This window comes from Saccopteryx leptura, chromosome 6 (assembly GCF_036850995.1).
Source record: "Saccopteryx leptura isolate mSacLep1 chromosome 6, mSacLep1_pri_phased_curated, whole genome shotgun sequence".
Lineage (NCBI taxonomy): Eukaryota > Metazoa > Chordata > Mammalia > Chiroptera > Emballonuridae > Saccopteryx > Saccopteryx leptura.
In genome coordinates, this window is record NC_089508.1 from 24,355,856 (window position 1) to 24,375,225 (window position 19,370).

General features: G+C 39.3%; 1 protein-coding gene across 1 annotated transcript in view; it reads left to right on the forward strand.

The window, feature by feature from the left end:
- TMED8 (transmembrane p24 trafficking protein family member 8) overlaps positions 1-19,370 on the forward strand; it is a 36,447-nt gene that overhangs the window by 2,375 nt on the left and 14,702 nt on the right. The window lies entirely within an intron of this gene.

A 19,370-nucleotide genomic window follows, 5' to 3' on the forward strand; every position in this document is an offset into this window, starting at 1 on the left:
AGTACCATTACAGGAAGAAAACCCAAGAATTTTAAACATTATATGATATAATTAGGTGTCTTATTACAACTCTTGATGTACTCCCTCCCCCCAAGAAATCTGTTTGAGGTACATAATCTATCTGTGTGTCTCCTAGAGCCCTTAATGTTGTGTCGAGGTTTTGTAAATATTTGCTAGACTGGGAAACAATCTCAACAGAGAGATTTGGAGGATCATCAAATGATTATGAGGAATTAGGGTTGAGATAATCAAGAATGACTGTGGGCCCTGGCCAGGTAGTTCAGTGGATAGAGTGTCATCCTGGCACACCGAGGTCATGGGTTCAATTCCCTGTCAGGACACATACCAGAGCAACTAATGAGTGCACAACTAAATGGACCATATAAATGTAGCTATGATTTGATGCTTCTCTTCCCTTTCCCTCCTCCCCCTCTCTCCCCCTCTTCCTTCCCACCCCCCTCACCTTTCCCACCTCCTTTCCTTTCTTTCACAAGTCAATGAAAAACTTTTTTTTTTTTGATATTTTTCTGAAGCTGGAAATGGGGAGGCAGTCAGACAGACTCCCGCATGCGCGCGACCGGGATCCACCCGGCATGCCCACCAGAGGGCGATGCTCTACCCCTCTGGGACATCGCTCTTTTGCATCCAGAGCCATCCCCAGCGCCCGGGCCATCTTTGCTCCAATAGAGCCTCGGCTGCAGGAGGGGAAGAGAGAGACAGAGAGGAAGGAGAGGGGGAGGGGTGGAGAAGCAAATGGGCGCCTCTCCTGTATGCCCTGGCCGGGAATCGAGCCCGGGACTCCTGCATGCGGGGCTGATGTTCCACCGCTGAGCCAGCCGGCCAGGGCCTGGAAAACTCTTTAAGAAAAAAAAAGAATGTTCCTTAGGTTAAAGAAGTGGATCTCAACTAGGATCAATTTTGCCTCCCCCAGAGAACTTTTTAGTTGTCACAAGTCAGGGCTGGGGAGGAGGAGGAGGGTATTACCAACATCTAGTGGGGTAGAGGTCAAGCTCTCCAGTGGTCATACTGTTCTTATTATTTTATTAACTGTAATTGCTTTTAATAGTCTTTTATTTGGGGCACCTGGGTCCTACAGTCCCCAAGAGGAGAGAGCTATCACTCATTATATAGTGAAAGCCTCCGAGGCATACATGTTGCATCAATTAAGAGCAGGCTTTTTTTTTTTTTTTTCCTTCAACAATTAGCTTTGGGAAACAAAGAACAAAGTCTGTCATGACCCTGAAAACATCAGTAGAACTTGGTTTGGTGTATATGACCCTGAGAGTTATCAATGCATTTAGACATTAAGGACTAGACACAGGTCAGGTGAACTTGTTCCTAGTTCTTATGCAGGACTTAGAACAGTGCAATAAGTCTTTCTGCAGTGATGAAAATGTTGCATTTCTACACACACGAGAGAGAAAGAGGAGAGAGAGGGATCGGAAGGGAGAGAGATGAGAGAGCATCAACTTATAGTTGCATCATTTTAGTTGTTCATTGATTGTTTTTCATATGTGCCTTAACCTGGGGGATCTCCAGCCAAGCCAGTGACCCCTTGCTCAAGCCAGCGACCTTAGGCTCAAGCCAGGGACCCTGGGCTTCAAGCCAGTGTGACCTTTGGGCTTAAGCCAGTGACCATGGGGTCATGTCTCTGACCCCACGCTCAAGCTGGCAACCTCAGGGTTTCAAACCTGGGTCCTCAGCAACCCAGGTTGATACTCTGTCCACTGCGCCACCATCTGATCAGGCTTTTCTTGTATTTTTATGTCAAAATGCCCTAGAAATTTGTCTGCCTGTGGTTTATATTTTATCTTAATGCAGTTGTGTTTTTATGGAGTTGAGATAACCAATTAGTCCTGTCATAATTCGATCCATAACATACAATGTAAGATTTATAATCTGACCACTCAGGAACATGCCCCACTAATAAGGGCTGAGGAGAAATCGGATCACATGGTCTCTGGATTTGGTTGGAATATAAACTCGGTCAATTTATTTTTTTTGAGCCTCTTGAGTCTATAACCACATAACTCGCTTTTGATTCCTCTGCACTTGAATCTAAGAGCCCAGGCTAATTATAGCCTGTTTAGTGAAAGGGAAGTCCTATGAGACCAGTTCCAAAGAACTCTGACCTGATATTTAAATGACTTAGAAAAATCTTCTTTTTGGTTCTCTTTGTAGGAGAAAGTGTAAGTACTCAGTAAGTTTAAATCTGTAACATTATCAGAATGTCTGAAACTATATTCTGGTTACATAGAAAGAAAACATATTTTAAAAATTGAAATAATTTTAAGGAAGATTATTTTATTCCCTTTCTCCTTTGGCCATGAGTTATGAATTGAGGTATTCTTGAGCTTTCATTTACCCTTCTCTGTTTATTGGTTTTAAGACCTTGGCCAGCCTGACCAGGCGGTGGCGCAGTGGATAGAGCGTCGGACTGGGATGCGGAGGACCCAGGTTCGAGACCCTGAGGTCACCAGCTTGAGCGTGGGCTTATCTGGTTTGAGCAAAAGCTCACCAGCTTGGACCCAAGATCGCTGACTCGAGCAAGGGGTTACTTGGTCTGCTGAAGACCCATGGTCAAGGCACATATGAGAAAGCAATCAATGAACAACTAAGGTGTCGCAATGCACAACGAAAAACTAATAATTGATGCTTCTCACCTCTCTCTGTTCCTGTCTGTCTGTCCCTGTCTATCCCTCTCTCTGACTCTCTCTCTGTCTCTGTAACGAAGAAAAGAAACAAAAAGACCTTGGCCATTCAAGTAGCACAGTCATGATTTCTGCCACTTTAGAGAATATAGTCCCATTATTATTTAATTATTATTTTTTCTTTAAATTGACATTTAAAATTTTGTTATTTTAAATACTATCTGGGATTTAATTGATGGATCAGTTTTTTCTAATACATTAAAACAAATACATACCCATTAAAAGAAAAAAAAATATTTTCCCATGTATCATCTAAATTTGCAGAACTTATACTGGTTTCTCTGGTCTCTTCTAGGAGTACTTGTAGAATTGGTCTATATTTGGCTAACATATTAAAATCTATACTATAGAAAAATTGGCTTTTGCTTTTTTATAGTAGTCTAAATTTCTCTAAAGTTTAGGAAACCTAAAAAGCTGTGTTTATAATTGTTTTCTATTTAAAACAAGACTGCATCTTCTTTACTTTCTACTTCTGGAAATAAACTTATGTGTTTCTTCTTTTTCTCTTTCCTGCCTCTCTGAATCCAGTTACAAGTTGTTGTTCTTACAGTTCAATCAGCAGTTCTTACATGAGTTAGCAGTATATACCTTTAACCTTAAAAAATCAAAAGCAGTGTCTTTACACTTTTTTTTCCTGCATACATTAAGCTGTTAAGATGCTATAAATGGCTTTTAACATATGAACGATGCTCAGCCTAACTCATGATAAGGGAAATAAATCATAACTATACTAGGTATAGTTTGATATTTCACACTGTTCATAAATGTGTGTAGAAACAAGCACTTTCATGCATTGCTGATGGGAGTATTAATTGGTACAAATACTATGAGGGCAATTTCTCAATATCCATCAAAATTATCTTTATTATATGCGGCTTACGTGTCTGTTTGTCGCCGATAGCTTATTGGTTGCTTGCGTAACTGTACTAGCCAATGGGGTGAAGTTGCCACGGCTGAACGCAAATTGAGCGGGTCAGGGGGAAGGTGAACATTTGTTTGCATTGGCAATCATATGTTTTACATAAAAACTACGTCTTAATTTCTTTTAAGAATGCCTCCTAGAAAATACAGCACTGAAGAGGAGAGAAAAGGAGCTAAAGCTGCACAAAAACGGCTTTCTCGACAAAAAGAAACCACTGAGCAGAGAAAGACAAGGCTTGCTTCAGTCGCAGAGCAAATGTGTCTTTCTTGGCAAAATGAGACTGATGAGCATAGAGAAACAAAGCTTGCCTCAGATGCAAGACAAAAAAGCCTGTCTCGACAAAATGAGTCCCTTGAACAAAGGCAGTAGAGAAATGCAAAGAAACGACAGAGTAATGCTGACCGAAATGCAAAAAGGATTAAAACATATTTAAATCACCTTTATTTATTGAGCTAGCGGTTTCCTTCATTGCGCTCTACTTTAAGCAATTAAGCAAGTAGAAGGGGGAAACCCCGTGGGGCACTAAGCAAAGGGGCGTCCTAGCCGCCTGCCCTGGGTAATTCAGTTTGAATTAGCAGACACCTTTGCACAAATCATTTTAATTACAATTTATAATATCTAGAACAGCGGTCATTTCGTATGACTGCCAGGCTTTCTAGTAATATATGCCCTCATTGATCCATTCCTTTCAGGAATTGATCCTATAGATTTCTTTATGTGCCTATTGAATGACACAGATACAAGGTTGTTATAGCATTATTTGTTTTGTTTTTTAAGTATATATTTTTTAGTTTTTTTTAAGCATTTTAATTTTATTTATTATGTGACAGAGAGAGTCAGAGAGAGGGACAGACAGGAATGGAGAGAGATGAGAAGCATCAGTTCTTCGTTGCAGCTCCTTAGTTGTTCAGTGATTGCTTTCTCATATGTATCTTGACCGTGGGGCTACAGCAGACTGAGTGACCCTTTGCTTGAGGCAGTGACTTTGGGCTCAAGCTGGTGAGCCTTGCTCAAACCAGATGAGCCTGTACTCAAGCTGGCGACCTTGAGGTCTCGAACCTGGGTCCTCCGTATCCCAGGCCGACGCTCTGTTCACTGCGCTACCGCCCGGTCAGGCTGTTATAGCATTATTTGTAATGGGAAAAGATTAGAAAGGACATAAGTGCCCATCAGTAGGAAATTGGTTAAATAAGTTATGGAATATCCAGTGAATGAAATATTAATCAAATGTAGAAAAGAATGAGGAACCTTTTCACATACAGTTATGGAGAAGTATGAGATGTAAGTAGAGAAAACAAAGGGCATAGTAGTATGTCTAGTATTTTCATTATTTGTGTAAAAAATGTGTATACACACACACACACACACACACACACACACCCTTTTTATATGCATAATATATCACTGGAAGACTACATAAAACCTAGTAACATTTGTTGCTTTTGGAGGTGGGGACTAAGATGGGAGAAAGTTTTCACTATGTATATGCTTTTTAAATTTTGAATAATATGAATATATTACCTTTTCAGAAAAAATACACATACTGTTTCATGAGATTCTTCACTATGTTTATATTGTTAGAGCCATTCTGTACATCTCTGTTGCTGTTCTGGTCATCAGGAACTGACTTTTTCTGTGCCTTTTTCTCTCAGGCAAATTGTTTATGAAATGCAGATTATAAATCTTAGGGTTTAATTTTATGTTATTCTTTAAACCTACTACTGTCTTCCATTATTTTTGTGCTATTTTATTTCTTTCTAAAAATTCAACCTTACTGAAGTCTTCTTTATGATCTAAGTCAGTGGTCCCCAACCTTTTTTAGGCCACGGACTGGTTTAATGTCAGAAAATATTTTCATAGACCGGTCTTTAGGGTGGGATGGATAAATGCACAAAATAAAATTATGTGACCGGCGTAAAAACTGTGGTATTTTAAAATATAATTGTTGAACTTACGAAACAAGCGTCAGGAGTGAGTCTTAGATGGATGTAACAAAGGGAATTTTTTAAAAATAAAACATTGTTCATACTTAAATATAAAGAAAACGAAAATAATGTAAGTTATTTATTCTTTCTCTGAGGACCAGTACCAAATGGCCCACAGACCGGTACCGGTCTGGTACCGGTCCGCGGCCCGGGTGTTAGGGACCACTGATCTAAGTGACAGAATAAGTCAAGGGTAGAATAGCACCATTACCTAGATAAGCTCATACTGTTAGCCAATGACAGAAAGTACAGTTAAAATTTGTTTTGTTTCCATTTTATTCACTAAGGTATCTTTAAAGAGGCAATGCAGGTTTCTGTTTTGAGTAAAGGCAGACTAGGTGATTAAGATCAGTTCTCCCTACTGGAGACAATTAGAAAATAATTGTTGAAATATAAACATCTTCTTGAAGATCTTGGAAATCTAGTCAGATAATGAGGAATTAGCCATGTGGGGACAGAAGTGTGAGGCAGAGGTCCACGTCTAAGGATGAGAGTCCATTGTGGGGCTCCTTTCTCCTCTGAAGGCATTTGCTGGATTCCTGAGTGGGGAGGCGGGCAAGGCTGTGAGAGAGCCTTTCTGGACTAAAGGCACAGGTATTAATGTTCAGGACCAGTCAAGCAGGGGGAACTCTAGTGAATCCCCTTTCCTTTGGATTAGGACCATGAGAGGCCGTGTTCTAGAAGGAAGGGTAAATTAGAAATAGGCTACTGTAGAGACTGCATGTCAGCTTTAGAAACATTCAAATTGTGTAATTGGATTAGGGCGACTCTAGGGTGCGTGTGCCCCTAGGTATGTGGAAGAAGCAAGGCAAATCTCTGAAGGATCATTGTAGGCTTCAAATTACTAATACAAACAGTTTTGCAGGAAAAATTTCTGCCACATAAACAAAATGACAAGATACATGAGAAGAGACTGTAAACAAAAATCAGAAATGACAGTAAAAGTGGATCTATACAGGTACCAGATTTTGGAGTTACACATAAGACTTAAAAATAATTATAATTATGTTCAAGTGGAGAAAAATTTGAGAAAGTTGGCAGAGAATTGAAAATTTTAAAAATAGAACCAAATAGAAATTCAATAACTGAATGAAAATTAAGAACTTCAAGTGGCATTATATCAACAATTTATTACACCTGAAGAGAGAATAGTGAACTGGAAGAAAGGTCAGAAGAAAATATTCAGAAGGAAATATGTAAAAATACAACAATGAAAAATTCAGGAAAGAGATAAGAGACATGGAAGATATGGTGAGAAGGGCTAATGTTTGTATAATTGGCATCCTAGAATGGATAGAAGCAATATTTGATGAGATGTAGCTGTGAATTTTTCAAAACTAATGCAATCTACAGATTCAGGAAGCTTTATATACCCCAAGCAGTATAAGTGTAATAAAATCCACAGTAGGTATGCATTAAGTTAAAACTGCTATAAAACCAAAGCAAAAAGAAAATATTAAAAGTAGCCAGAGCAGAATTACAGTTTGCCTTTAAAAGAGTAGTGATTGAGACAGTCAAAAAAATAAAAATAAAAAAATAAAAGAGTAGTGATTAGGCTGAAAGCTGATTTTTGCACAGAGCAATGAAAGCTAGATTATCTGTGAAACAGTGAAAGAAGTAACTATTGATACAGATTGTTTTTCCAGTGAAAAGTCTTCAAGGATGAAGGTGAAATAAAATATTTTCAGACAATCAAATATAGGCTTTATCACCTTCCTTCCTGCACTAGAGGAATAACAATCTTTCAGGTAGACTCAAAATTATTCCAGATGAAAGGAAAATTGCAATTTAAGCTTACTCAGTAACATAGATGTAAAAAAAAAAAAAATCATCACTAAAATATTAGCAACTGAATGCAGGAGTATATATGAGATGGGTTTTTCCAGGAATGAAAAATTATTTTAACATTTTTTTCAAGAGTCAGTGTAAATCACCATCTGAATGTACTAGAGGACAAAAAATATCAGTTTAGTAGATATAGAAAAAAGTGGTAAAATTCAACCTTCAGTTATGATTCAAAACTTTTATCACACCAGGAATAAAAAAAAACTTCATTATTGGATAAAACATATCTACAAAAAATAATCTACAAGTAACATTAACCTTAATGGTGAAACAAAATCTTTGATTTGCAACAAAGATTGTACTGTAGAATAGTGGGGAAAGAATGGTAAATGTTGCTGGGACACTTGAATATCCTAAGAGAAAAGAGAGAGGAAAGAAAAGAAATTTGATCCTTGTCTCACAGCATACACACAAAAAACTCTAGTTGGATTGTAGATCAAAATGTGAAAAGCGGCCCTGGCCAGTTGGCTCAGTGGTAGAGTGTCGGCCTGGTGTGCAGGAGTCCCGGGTTCAATTCCCGGCCAGGGCACACAGGAGAAGCGCCCATCTGCTTCTCCACCCCTCCCCCTCTCCTTCCTCTCTGTCTCTCTCTTCCCCTCCCGCAGCCAAGGCTCCACTGGAGCAAAGTTTGCCCTGGCGCTGAGGATGGCTCTGTGGCCTCTGCCTCAGGCGCTAGAATGGCTCTGATTGCAGCAGAGCGACGCCCCAAGATGGGCAGAGCCTTGCCCCCTGGTGGGCATGCCGGGTGGATCCCAGTCGGGCGCATGCGGGAGTCTGTCTGCCTCCCCGTTTCCAGCTTCGGAAAAATACACACACACACAAAAAATGTGAAAAGCGATGCAATAAATTTCTCAATGTGGATTATATAGGAAAATAATATCTTGGTCTCAGTGTAGGGAAAGACATCTTAAACAGGATATACAATGACTAATAAAAATATTGATAAATTTTTACCACATTAACATTTAAGAACTTTGGTCCATCAAAGAACATCATTAAAAGAGGAAAAAGGTAAATTACAAGAGTGTAAGCAGGTTGACAAAACATATAGTTGACAAAAACTTTGTTTCTGGAACTCCTATAAATAATAAAAAGACAATCCAGCTTTTGGCTTTTATTTCAGAGGAAGCCAAGGTGCAACTTTTTTTAGTCAATCGGTTCATCTGATTCCATCCTCCACCATGCCGCTTAAATTTGACCCCAGTGAAATCAAAGCCATACACTTAAGGGGCACTGATGGGAAAGTTGATGCCATGTCTGCTCTGGCCCCTGAGATCAATGCCCTGAGTTTGTTTCCAAAAAAGGTTGATGACATAGTTAGTCAAGGCACTCAGTGATTGGAAGAGTTTGAGAATTACAGTGAAACTGACCATAAAGAGAAGATGGGACCAGATTGAGGGTACCTTCTGCCTCTGTCCTGATTTTTAGAGAACTCTGTATATCCATTAAAGAGATCCTTTGGACTACCTACTCTGTGCGCTGCAATGTTGATGACTGCCACCCTCATGACATAGGTGACATCAACAATGATGTGTTGAAATGCCCATCTAGTTGACGACTACAAAGGAAAGTGTTTCAATAAAGGATTATTTGACCAAAAAAAATTAAAGTCCAGTAGTAAAATAGGCAAGGGACCTGATCTGACACTTTACAAAAGAGAAATTCTGAATGGCCAAGAAACAAGTCATCAGTAATAATGCAAACTAAACGAGTATACACCCACCAGAATGGTCCTGATAAAAAAATATTAATATGACCCAAGTTTCAGTGAGCGTACAGAGTAATGGTAAAGCTCCTCAGTGCTAGCAGGAGAGATATTTGATACCACCCCTTTGGGAAGTATGGCATTATCTACCAAAGTTTATCATTCACATTTCTATGACTTCCCCATTCCATTCCTAGGTTTGTATTCAGTATTAAATGCATGCACATGTGTACCAAGAATGTACCATAAGCATATTTTAGCAACTTTACTCATAGTATCCATAAATGAGAAATAACCCAAATTTCATCAACAGCATATTGATAAATTATAGTATACTCATGGAGTTTATACAGCAGTGAAAATGAACTAACTTAACCCACACCAACATGGATGAATCTTTCAAACTTAATGTTGAGTGAAAGAAGCTGGACTTAAAACATTTTTATCATTTGCTTTTATATAGAATTTGGAACATGAAAGTATCACTTTCCATGGTTATGCAATTCAGTAAGGTTTAGGATTTAATAAGATGATGCCTTGGCCTGACCTGTGGTGGCACAGTGGATAAAGCGTCGACCTGGAAATGCTGAGGTCGCCGGTTCGAAACCCTGGGCTTGCCTGGTCAAGGCACATATGAGAGTTGATGCTTCCTGCTCCTCCCCCCCTTCTCTCTCTCTGTCTCTCCTCTCTCTCCTCTCTCTCTCTCTCTCTCTCTCCCTCCTTCCTAAAATGAATAAATAAAAAAATAATTAAAAAAGAAAAAAGATGATGCCTGCCAAATGCTAGAAAGTAATTGGCATTAGTAAGTGATCACTAAGTCTTCTTGGCTAGAATAAGAATAATAACACTGGAGAACAATTTTTTTTTTCATTTTCTGTTGCATGAAGTTTTAGAACTGTTTCTATATATTTCTGCATCGCTGATTCCAAATCTGAAATCCGTTTTTTGGTGCATGCTCTAGTGTTTATGCAATTTTAATTTCTTTTTGTTACAGTTAATGGCATGCATTGGTTTTTTGTTGTTTTGTTTTTCTGAAGTTGGAAATGGGGAGGCAGTCAGACAGACTCCCGCATGCACTCGACCGGGATCCACCCAGTATGCCCACGGGGGAGTGATGCTCTGCCCATCTGGGGCGTTGCTTTGTTGCAACCAGAGCCATTCTAGCGCCTGAGGCAGAGGCCATAGAGCCATCCCCAGCGCCCGGGCCAACTTTGCTCCAGTGGAGCCTTGGGTGCGGGAGGGGAAGAGAGAGACAGAGAGGAGGGAGAGGGGGAGGGGTGGAGAAGCAGATGGGCGCTTCTCCTGTGTGCCCTGGCTGGGAATCGAAACTGGGACTCCTGCACGCCAGGCCAATGCTCTACCACTGAGCCAACCGGCCAGGGCCCATGCATTGGTTTTTAAATTGGAGTTAAAGAGCAACAACTCTTGGATTGAACATAACCACAAGGCAATTAATGTTTTACAAACATCACTTTTACATAATTGTAGTTGTTTTTAAATGTAAAAAATTATTATCTGATAAAAACACCCTCTTATTTTGTTTTAAGATTGAATTATGGTTTCTTGGAGTAGGCGTAAATGTAAGAATAGTCCTGACACCTTCTGTTATATATGTGGCTGTTACACACTTCAACGTCAAAGGTGCAATATTTTATCATTTGTGACATGTACATATATTGCCTATTTTCAAGTTCCCCTTGGCAATCAAGACAAGAATTGGGCTCCTCATATTGTGTGTCATAATTGTGAGGAAATGCTTTGTGACTTGACAAAAGGAAAATGCAAAGGAATGCCTTTTGGTATTCCCATGGTTTGGTGTGAACCTAAGGACCACAGTAGTGACTGTTATTTCTGTCTGATCCATACAAAGGGCATCGGCAAGAAAAAAACGGCATATAATCGCATATCCTAATATTCCTTCAGCAATATGACCTATCCCACACTCTCAGACACTCCTGGTTCCAGTTTTCAATGGTTTTATTTCTTCTAAGGACGGAGAAAGTCAACATGGTGATCAAGTGTATTTTGATAAGATGCATGAGGAAATGGATGTAGAATCTGAAGAGTCTTCTTCTGATGCCAAGCAGTCATTAACCCCTCAGCAGTTTAGCCAATCTGAATGACATAAAAATTGTCCTTGACTTTCTGAAGTATGAGGAGCATAACTGGATCATTTGTGTGGATCTTAAAATGGTAAGTTTCCTGCTAGGACAACAGAGAGGTTTCCCGAAGTATCCTTGCTTTCTGTGTTTGTGGGACAGCCGAGCTCGGGAGGAACACTGGACACAGAAGGAGTGGCTGAAACGTGAAGCTCTGGAAGTAGGGATGCAAAATATTGTGAATGAACCTGTAGTTAATCGAGACAGGATCATTTTTCCCCCACTTCACATCAAACTTGGCTTAATGAAGCAGTTTGTTTAGGCTTTTAATAGAGAAAGTGAATGCTTTCAACATATTATTTCTACTTCTCCTGCCTTGTCGTTTGAGAAGATAAAAGCAGCTGTATTTGATGAACCTCAAATTCAAACCCTCATATGTGACGAAGAATTTGCCAGGAAGATGAATAAGGAGGAGAAAGCAGCATGGCAGTCTTTTGTGGCAGTTACAGAGAACTTCCGTGGCAACAAAAAAGCAGAAAACTATGAACTTCTGGTTCAAAGGATGCTGTTGGCTTTCCGTGACATTGGATGTAACATGAGCGTTAAAATTCACTTCCTGAACAGTCACCTTGATATGTTTCCCCAAAATCTTAGAGCTGTTAGTGATGAGCAGACTACTGCCAGAGCATCAAATAAGATTGTCCTCAACAAGTACACAAATGCAAGAGCTACAAATGCAAATTTTTGCCTGAATAGAATTTAAATAAGTTTTGCGCAAATTTTATGATTAAAATAAGTGTTTTCGTATGTTCTATTTCAAAATTGTAGACAAATTATGATGCAATCATATTTTTTAGTGTATTAGTGTATTTACTGCATTATATAAATTATATTTTCACAAAGATGATGCCCAAGAAGCCATTCTACTTCATTATGTTAAACTAAATGTTGAAAATTTTACAATAAGATGAAAACCTAAAATCTTGAATTGTAAAAAAACTAGCTTACAGAGAAAAACTGTCAGATTTGAGATCAGCACACTCGAATTAGGTGAGAAAAGTGTTTTTGTGGATGCCACAAAAATTTTGTTCCCCAGTGTATTGATTATCAGAATGAAGATGGGATATCTAGCTACTTTAAGTTTAGATTTCTGGACAGAGGCAAACTCTATTTAGGTATTTTGGTCAAAGTTCTTGGTTATAGACATCAGAACTGATTCTGGTTGCAGTAAACAAAGAGGATTGTTGGAAGGATGTAGGAGGGTCACCACGTTGTTGGAAGGCTGAGTAGAGGTTAGGCAACAACTTTTTTTTTTTTTTTTAGTGTGTATGAGAGAGAAGGACAGACAGAAACAGGCAAGGAAGGGAGAGAGATGAGAAGCATCAATTCTTGGTTGTGGCACCTTAGTTGTTCATTGATTGCTTTTTCATATGTGCCTTGACCGGGGGGCTCTAGCAGAGTGAGTCACCCCTTGCTCAAGCCAGTGACCTTGGACTCAAGCCAGTGATGGTGGGTTCAAGCCAGAGACCATTGGGCATGTCTATGATCCCATGCTCAAGGCAGCGACCCTGTGCTCAAACTGGTCATCCCAGGCCAATGCTCTATCCACTGTGCCACAATCCTGGGCGGGCAGGCAACATTTGGTGAGGGCTCTTAGCCATGAGATAGATTCTGTCTCTTTTATACAACTCCTATTTCAAATTACTGGGAATATTTTTGGACACGTGCCTGTTTCCTAACTTCCTGGGGCTGATGAAAGGAGGGTCTTCCATGCCGACTTTCACTGTGTACTCTTTGCAATGTCAGTCCCCTCCTCTGTCAGGAGGAGAAGGTTAAGTGTTTGAAAACCAAGATTTGCAGGTCCTGGAAGAACCTGCAAATGGAATGTGTGTGTCATCCTCGAGGGGTGTCAGGGACTTGAAATGAACCAGAATCTGTAAACCATTAAACTTTATACAGCTTCTCAGCACAGTTCTAGAATATGTCACAGATGGTTTGTGAACACTTGGCAAAGAAAATAAGGGTTACTAGGAGCCAACATAGGCATATTGCACATAAATTTGTCCATCTAATTATTTTGTAATCAAGTCCTCTCTGTCTCAACTACCACTGAGTCCTCACTATCTCTCTCCTGTGAACTTCTGCAGAGGCCTCCAATCTGATCTGGTAAAAATCCATCCTACCAGCAGCTTTCATAGAATTCTACTAAAGAATAAAATATGACGTGTCATTTCCTACCTTAAAATTCTTCATCACCTGTGAGATAAAGGCCCTTGACAGTCCCTGGCTAGACTGAAAGCTTCATGAAGGCCAGAACTGTGTCTGCTTTAGTGCATTATCTCCAGTACCTAGCATGGGGCCAGGTGCTAGTCGGAGTTTGGTAAGTATGGAGTTAAACTGACAGACCTTTTGTCTCTTGGCTCTTCTCTGCACTCTTCTAAACACACTGACCTGGCATGGTGTTTTGTTTGTTTTACTGATGTTTACTTTTTTTATTTCCATGCAATGCCTTTGAATACTTTAAAACTTTTTATGTATACAATACAGTATTATTAATTATAGAGACAGTGTTGTGCAGCAGATCTCTAGAACTTTCCCATCTTATATAATTGAGAGTTTATGCCCATTGATTAGCAACTCCCTGTTTTCCCTTCCCCCAGCCCCAACCACCATTGCACCCTATGAATTTGACTGATTTAGGTGGGATGAATTCATGATTTTGTGTGTGTGTGATATTTTACTTAGACTGTTTTCTGAATGCTATTTTTCAAGAAAAAGAACTAAGACTCCTTAGAGAAATGGCTGGTTCCAGGTCTGGGGCAAGACATTTATAAGAGGATCTTGGAACTTATGCTATAAGCAAAACTACTGTGTTCATGTTAAAAGGACACAGGAGCTAACTCTAAGGAGCTTCTGGCCAAAAGTAGGAAAACCTGAAATATATAAAAATATTAGAATTGTGTTTCTAACGCTTCTAAATCATGTTTCTAACACTAAAACCAAATAATTGTTTAGAGGTTGCTATGATTCTAACTCAGTATTCTGAAAATTGGTGAAGACTCAGTTCTTTATCCTGCTTCTCAGAGTAACCATTTAGAGTTGATATGAGGAAGTTTTTTAGTAGAAGAATTCTAACTAATAAATGGAGGAAGTGCTAGAATTAGAAATATAGTTTTTATCCTCTAATGAAGTGATGGATCTATTTTAGACAATGATCATGAATGGCTGCTAAAGCCATCAGAGGCATTAGGCTGAGCATATGAATCCAGTGATCAATGTTTGCATAATTAAAGTTGTGACAAGCATATATTAGGTTCTTTCTGATGTGATGCAGTAGGGAACTACAAGTATTCTTGTGAGAATGAAACAAAATCCGAATCTAGCTGACCCTCAAGGTCAGCACTGTCCAATAGAATTTTCTTTGATGATTAAAAATCTTTCTGTGCTGTTCAGTACAGTAGCCACTAGCAACTGTGGCTTTTGAGTACTTGAAATGTGGCTAGTGAGACAGGGGACTGAATTTAACATTTCATTTACCTTTAATTAATTTGAATTTAACCACACAAACTAGTGGCTACTAGTATTAGACAGCACAGCTCTAGAACTATGACCAGTTTACAGGTAATACAGGGGGTAGAAGAATATCAAAATGACACCACCAATTGCATAATTGGCCAAATTTAGAATATGTGAAAATCTGCATGTCACATGATCTTGTTAAATTTTTATTTCAACAAGTATGTTGTGTGAAAAACAATTGGGTGAAGATTGATACAGATTAAGAAACTTAAGATACATATAAGCTAAATTTAGTGTTGAGCCTTATTTAGATCCTGATTCAAACAAACCAGCTCTTAGAAAAATCTTTGAAACAGTTGGGGAAATTTGAACATGAACTGGGTTTTAAATATCCTGGACATGGCAATTTTGTAGGAGTGATAATGATACTCTAGCTATGTTGAGAGCCTTTTCCTTTAGAGATGTATTCTAAATGGATATAATGTACCTGTGTATGTGGTAGGGGGATAGGGAGGTGCTGAAACAAGATGTAAGATGAGAAGATAGGTAATAGTACCTGAGTCTAGTCTCTAGTTTTGTGTATATCTAAATTTTTCTAAAATGAAATTTTTACACAACAGTAATTCATGTAATTAAAAGTATAAGGAGTAACAAGGGAATAATTTACTCAATTCAAAATAGAAGGAGGAGATCTGTTTGGCAAGGGGCATTAAGCAAGGGACCTATAAAATACTAATAATTAACCTAGTTGGTGAGTACGCAGGTATTGGTATTATTATTAACATTTTTAGCTCTGTGCCTGCTTCTCATATAGTGTTTAATATGTAGGATATGTTTTACAATAAAAAGTAAAAGCATAAAAGAAATTGTACAGAATCCACTTGGAGGAAGCACAGTTGGGCCTCATGGTAGAAGGTGTTCAGGTAGACTGTGTATCTGTTTTCTTCCTGGACCCCATGGTTTCTTGTTTCTTCTCTTTGCTTGAATGCAGCATTTCCCCATCTCTGACAACTGTCTTCTCTGCTTAGTTATCTGCTTTTACACGGCCTGTGAAGGCTTCTTCAAGTGGCAGAACCAATCCCTCACCTCACTGAGGCTCTTTAGTCTGTTGTGCTCTCTAATACCAACTCCAGATATTTGGGAAGAGAATTGGACTGACTTTTGGGCAGGGGCTCACCCAAAAGCAATAAATGTGCTATGGCCAGCATAGTGCACCTTGGTCATAGGGCCTGCCCCTTCCAAGGCTATTTACAGGGGAAGTTCTTAAGAAACAATTATAGATTGCTCTGTTTAACATCATAGTCTGTAATGGTGAAAGCTTTGAAACAGTCTCTATCTCTCAAAATAGAGGCTTAGGGATTGGTTAAAGAAATTATGGTATACAGTGGTAGAGCGTCGGCCTGGCGTGCAGGAGTCCCGGGTTCGATTCCCTGCCAGGGCATATAGGAGAAGCGCCCATCTGCTTCTCCACCCCTCCCCCTCTCCCTCCTTTCTGTCTCTCTCTTCCCCTCCCTCAGCCAAGGCTGCATTGGAGCAAAGTTGGCCTGGGCGCTGAGGATGGCTCCATGGCCTCTGCCTCAGGCGCTAAAATGGCTCTGGTTGCAACAGAGCAACACCCCAGATGGGCAGAGCATTGCCCCCTGGTGGGCATGCCGGGTGGATCCCGGTCGGGTGCATGCGGGAGTCTGTCTGACTGCCTCCCTGTTTCCAACTTCAGAAAAATACAAAAAAAAAAAAAAAAAGAAATTATGGTATAGCCTTTGAGATAATATGCAGCCATTTTGATTCTGAAAGATGTTCATGAACAATGTTCAATAATATTTGGTGCATGGTCCTTTAAGAAAAATAAATATATACATTTGTGCTGAGCCCTAAAATGAGTGGAAACTGTAAAACATTAATGAATAATTAATGAAAACTATATTTTGGAGAATCCTGAACTACTGAGTTTTCTAGTTCAGCTGATCAGCTCATGGTATAATATGTCCAGTAGAACCTGTGGTCTCCATGCTGCACACAAAGTTGATGCCTGAGGGAAAATATGTAAATATATTTATAAACATATAAATATATTTCTGTAATGATATACACCAACATGTTAACAATGGTTATCTTTGGCTACTACAATTGTAGTTTGTAGTTGTTTTTTCTTTTTCTTCATCTTTTTTTTAAATTTTTTTATTTTGCTTATCTATGTTTCCTGATATCTTTTTATACCGACTAGTAGATTATTTGTATATTAAAGTCTGGATGGGTAAATGCAAAATGTTTTCTTATTCATATTTAATTTGAAATAATATGGATGTTTAAAGTCCTGCATTTAAGTTAAAAACTCAGTTATTTCCCAAATCTGTTTCAAAAACAGACCGTATGAGAGACTGGGCTTGGAGTACGTTTATTTTTATAAGTCCTGGAGATCTTGATTGACTTATGTAGGCCAACAGTGTAAGTTTTCAGTTAAAAAAATTTGAGTGTCATCTTAGGATATTACATCAAGAAATATTGTGTCCTTATGAAGAGATGATTGTCTCAGTATACTGTGCATGGATTTGAACACATTTGAAAAAGTTGTTTGTTTTAGCTCCTTACTTTAAGCAGGACAAAGTGGAACAGCTCTGGCCAGCATGTTCTGGCCAGCAGGGTCAGAGAGCATCTCAGGGATGGTTGAGAGGACTGGAGGAGGTCAGCCTGGAAGGGGACCTGCAGGAAATGTGATAGCAGGCTGTAAATATCTGAAAGGATGTTGTGGGAGGATTGATGGAATTGCGGAATTTATTAGGAAGCAGATTTTACTTAGGTCAACACAGGCAAGAACTTTCTATGCTCATTATCTCTCACTGTAAAGGGCCTCTTCACAGAGTGGCAGAGACTGGGGAACATCTGGCGATTATCTTAGACTCGGTTCTTTTGTTGATATGTGTAAATTAAACCTTAGTCTCCTCCTGTGTGTCTCATTTATTCACATCTCTACCACACTCGCAACACTGATACCAGATATGGGGGGGGGGGTACCCACACCAAGCAATTCTGTAACACCAGCTCTATGTCCTACAATTTAACTTAATTCTGATACTGTACTTGAAGATAGGCCCAGTCCCGCAAGACTGTCTCCCCCACTTCAGATGTCAGTGTGAAAGTAGTAGGTCTCCAGGTTACCACAACTTCTGTCCTCCTCGGCTACAAATTGGAGGATCCCATGACCCACTTCCCTCTTGGATTTGATTATGTGTTAGAACAACTCACAGAACTCAGGGAAACATGTTTACCGGTTTATAAAAGGCTATGGTGAAGGATACATAGAAATAGTCAGATGAAGATGAAGAGAAGATACCCAGGGCAAGGCCTGGGAGGCTCCGGAGCCCAGGAGCTTCTGTCTCCATGGAGTTGGGAGGCGGTGCTCTCCTAGTACATAGATGAGTTCACCAACTTGGAAGCTCCTGTACTTTTGGATTATTATGAAGGCTTCAGCACACAGGCATAGTAGATAATTACCGGTAACTATTTCCAGCCCCACTACTCATGCTGAAGAATGGAGGGTGGGGCTGAAAATCCCAAGCTTCTAATCATGGCTTGGCCTTCTTTCTGGTGACCCTTCCAGGAGCCCACCAAGAGTCACCTCATTAGAACAAAAGACATATCTATCACCCAGGAAATTCCTAGGGATTTAGGAACTTGAGTCAAAGACCAAATAGAACAAAAGATGTCCCTAGTACTCTTATCACTTAGGAAATTATAAGTTTTAGGAGTTCTGTGCCAGGACCCAAGAGCAGAGACCAATATATATATATTTTCTATTATCTTACAAGAGGGAAATCTCATGGCATGAAAAGAAAAATAGATCTTAATTTACATACAAAGAAATGAGACTAGATTAAAATTGGATCACAAATATTTGCCTATCATTTACCATTTTTACTTTGCTACCAAACTCCGAGGTTTTCTTCAGTAAGTTATATTTTGAATTGAGAAATGAACTTTGGGTTTCAGTTTTTTGCTGTCTTAGCTAGAGGAGGTTAACCAGGGGTTATCTAAACACGCACTGAACTGTATGTTTATCTGAGCGCTCAAGGAAAGGCTAAAATAATAAACCACAAAATTAACTAGTACCTAATGGTTATCAGCATGACTGCCTAGTTTGAATCTTGTCTCTATGCCTTATTTTTCTTGCCTGCAAAATGGTAATGATAATACCAGCCATAGGCTTGCTGTGAGCTTGGAAACAGCCTTCAATATGCATTTCAACCTGTATACCCCTTGAGGGTGCCTAACAGTATTCACTAAGTCATTGGTGAGTGAGTAAGTGAATGAAATGACAAAAATCTTTTACCTGATGTTGGATACAGTGATCTGAGCTTATTGACTAGAGAGGTGGCACTCTACTTCGGCACTGAATTCCAGCTCGCTTCATTGTACATACATCTCACTCTGCGCTGTATTTTCTGCCTAATTTAACCAATTGCTTTCTGAGAAATAATGATTCTTGAATTAGGATTAATTCTGTAGGTACTTGTTTTGGAAAATGCCTTTTTTTAAATAAATGGGTAATGACTATCTGAGAATATTTGAATGACTTGAATAATTTAT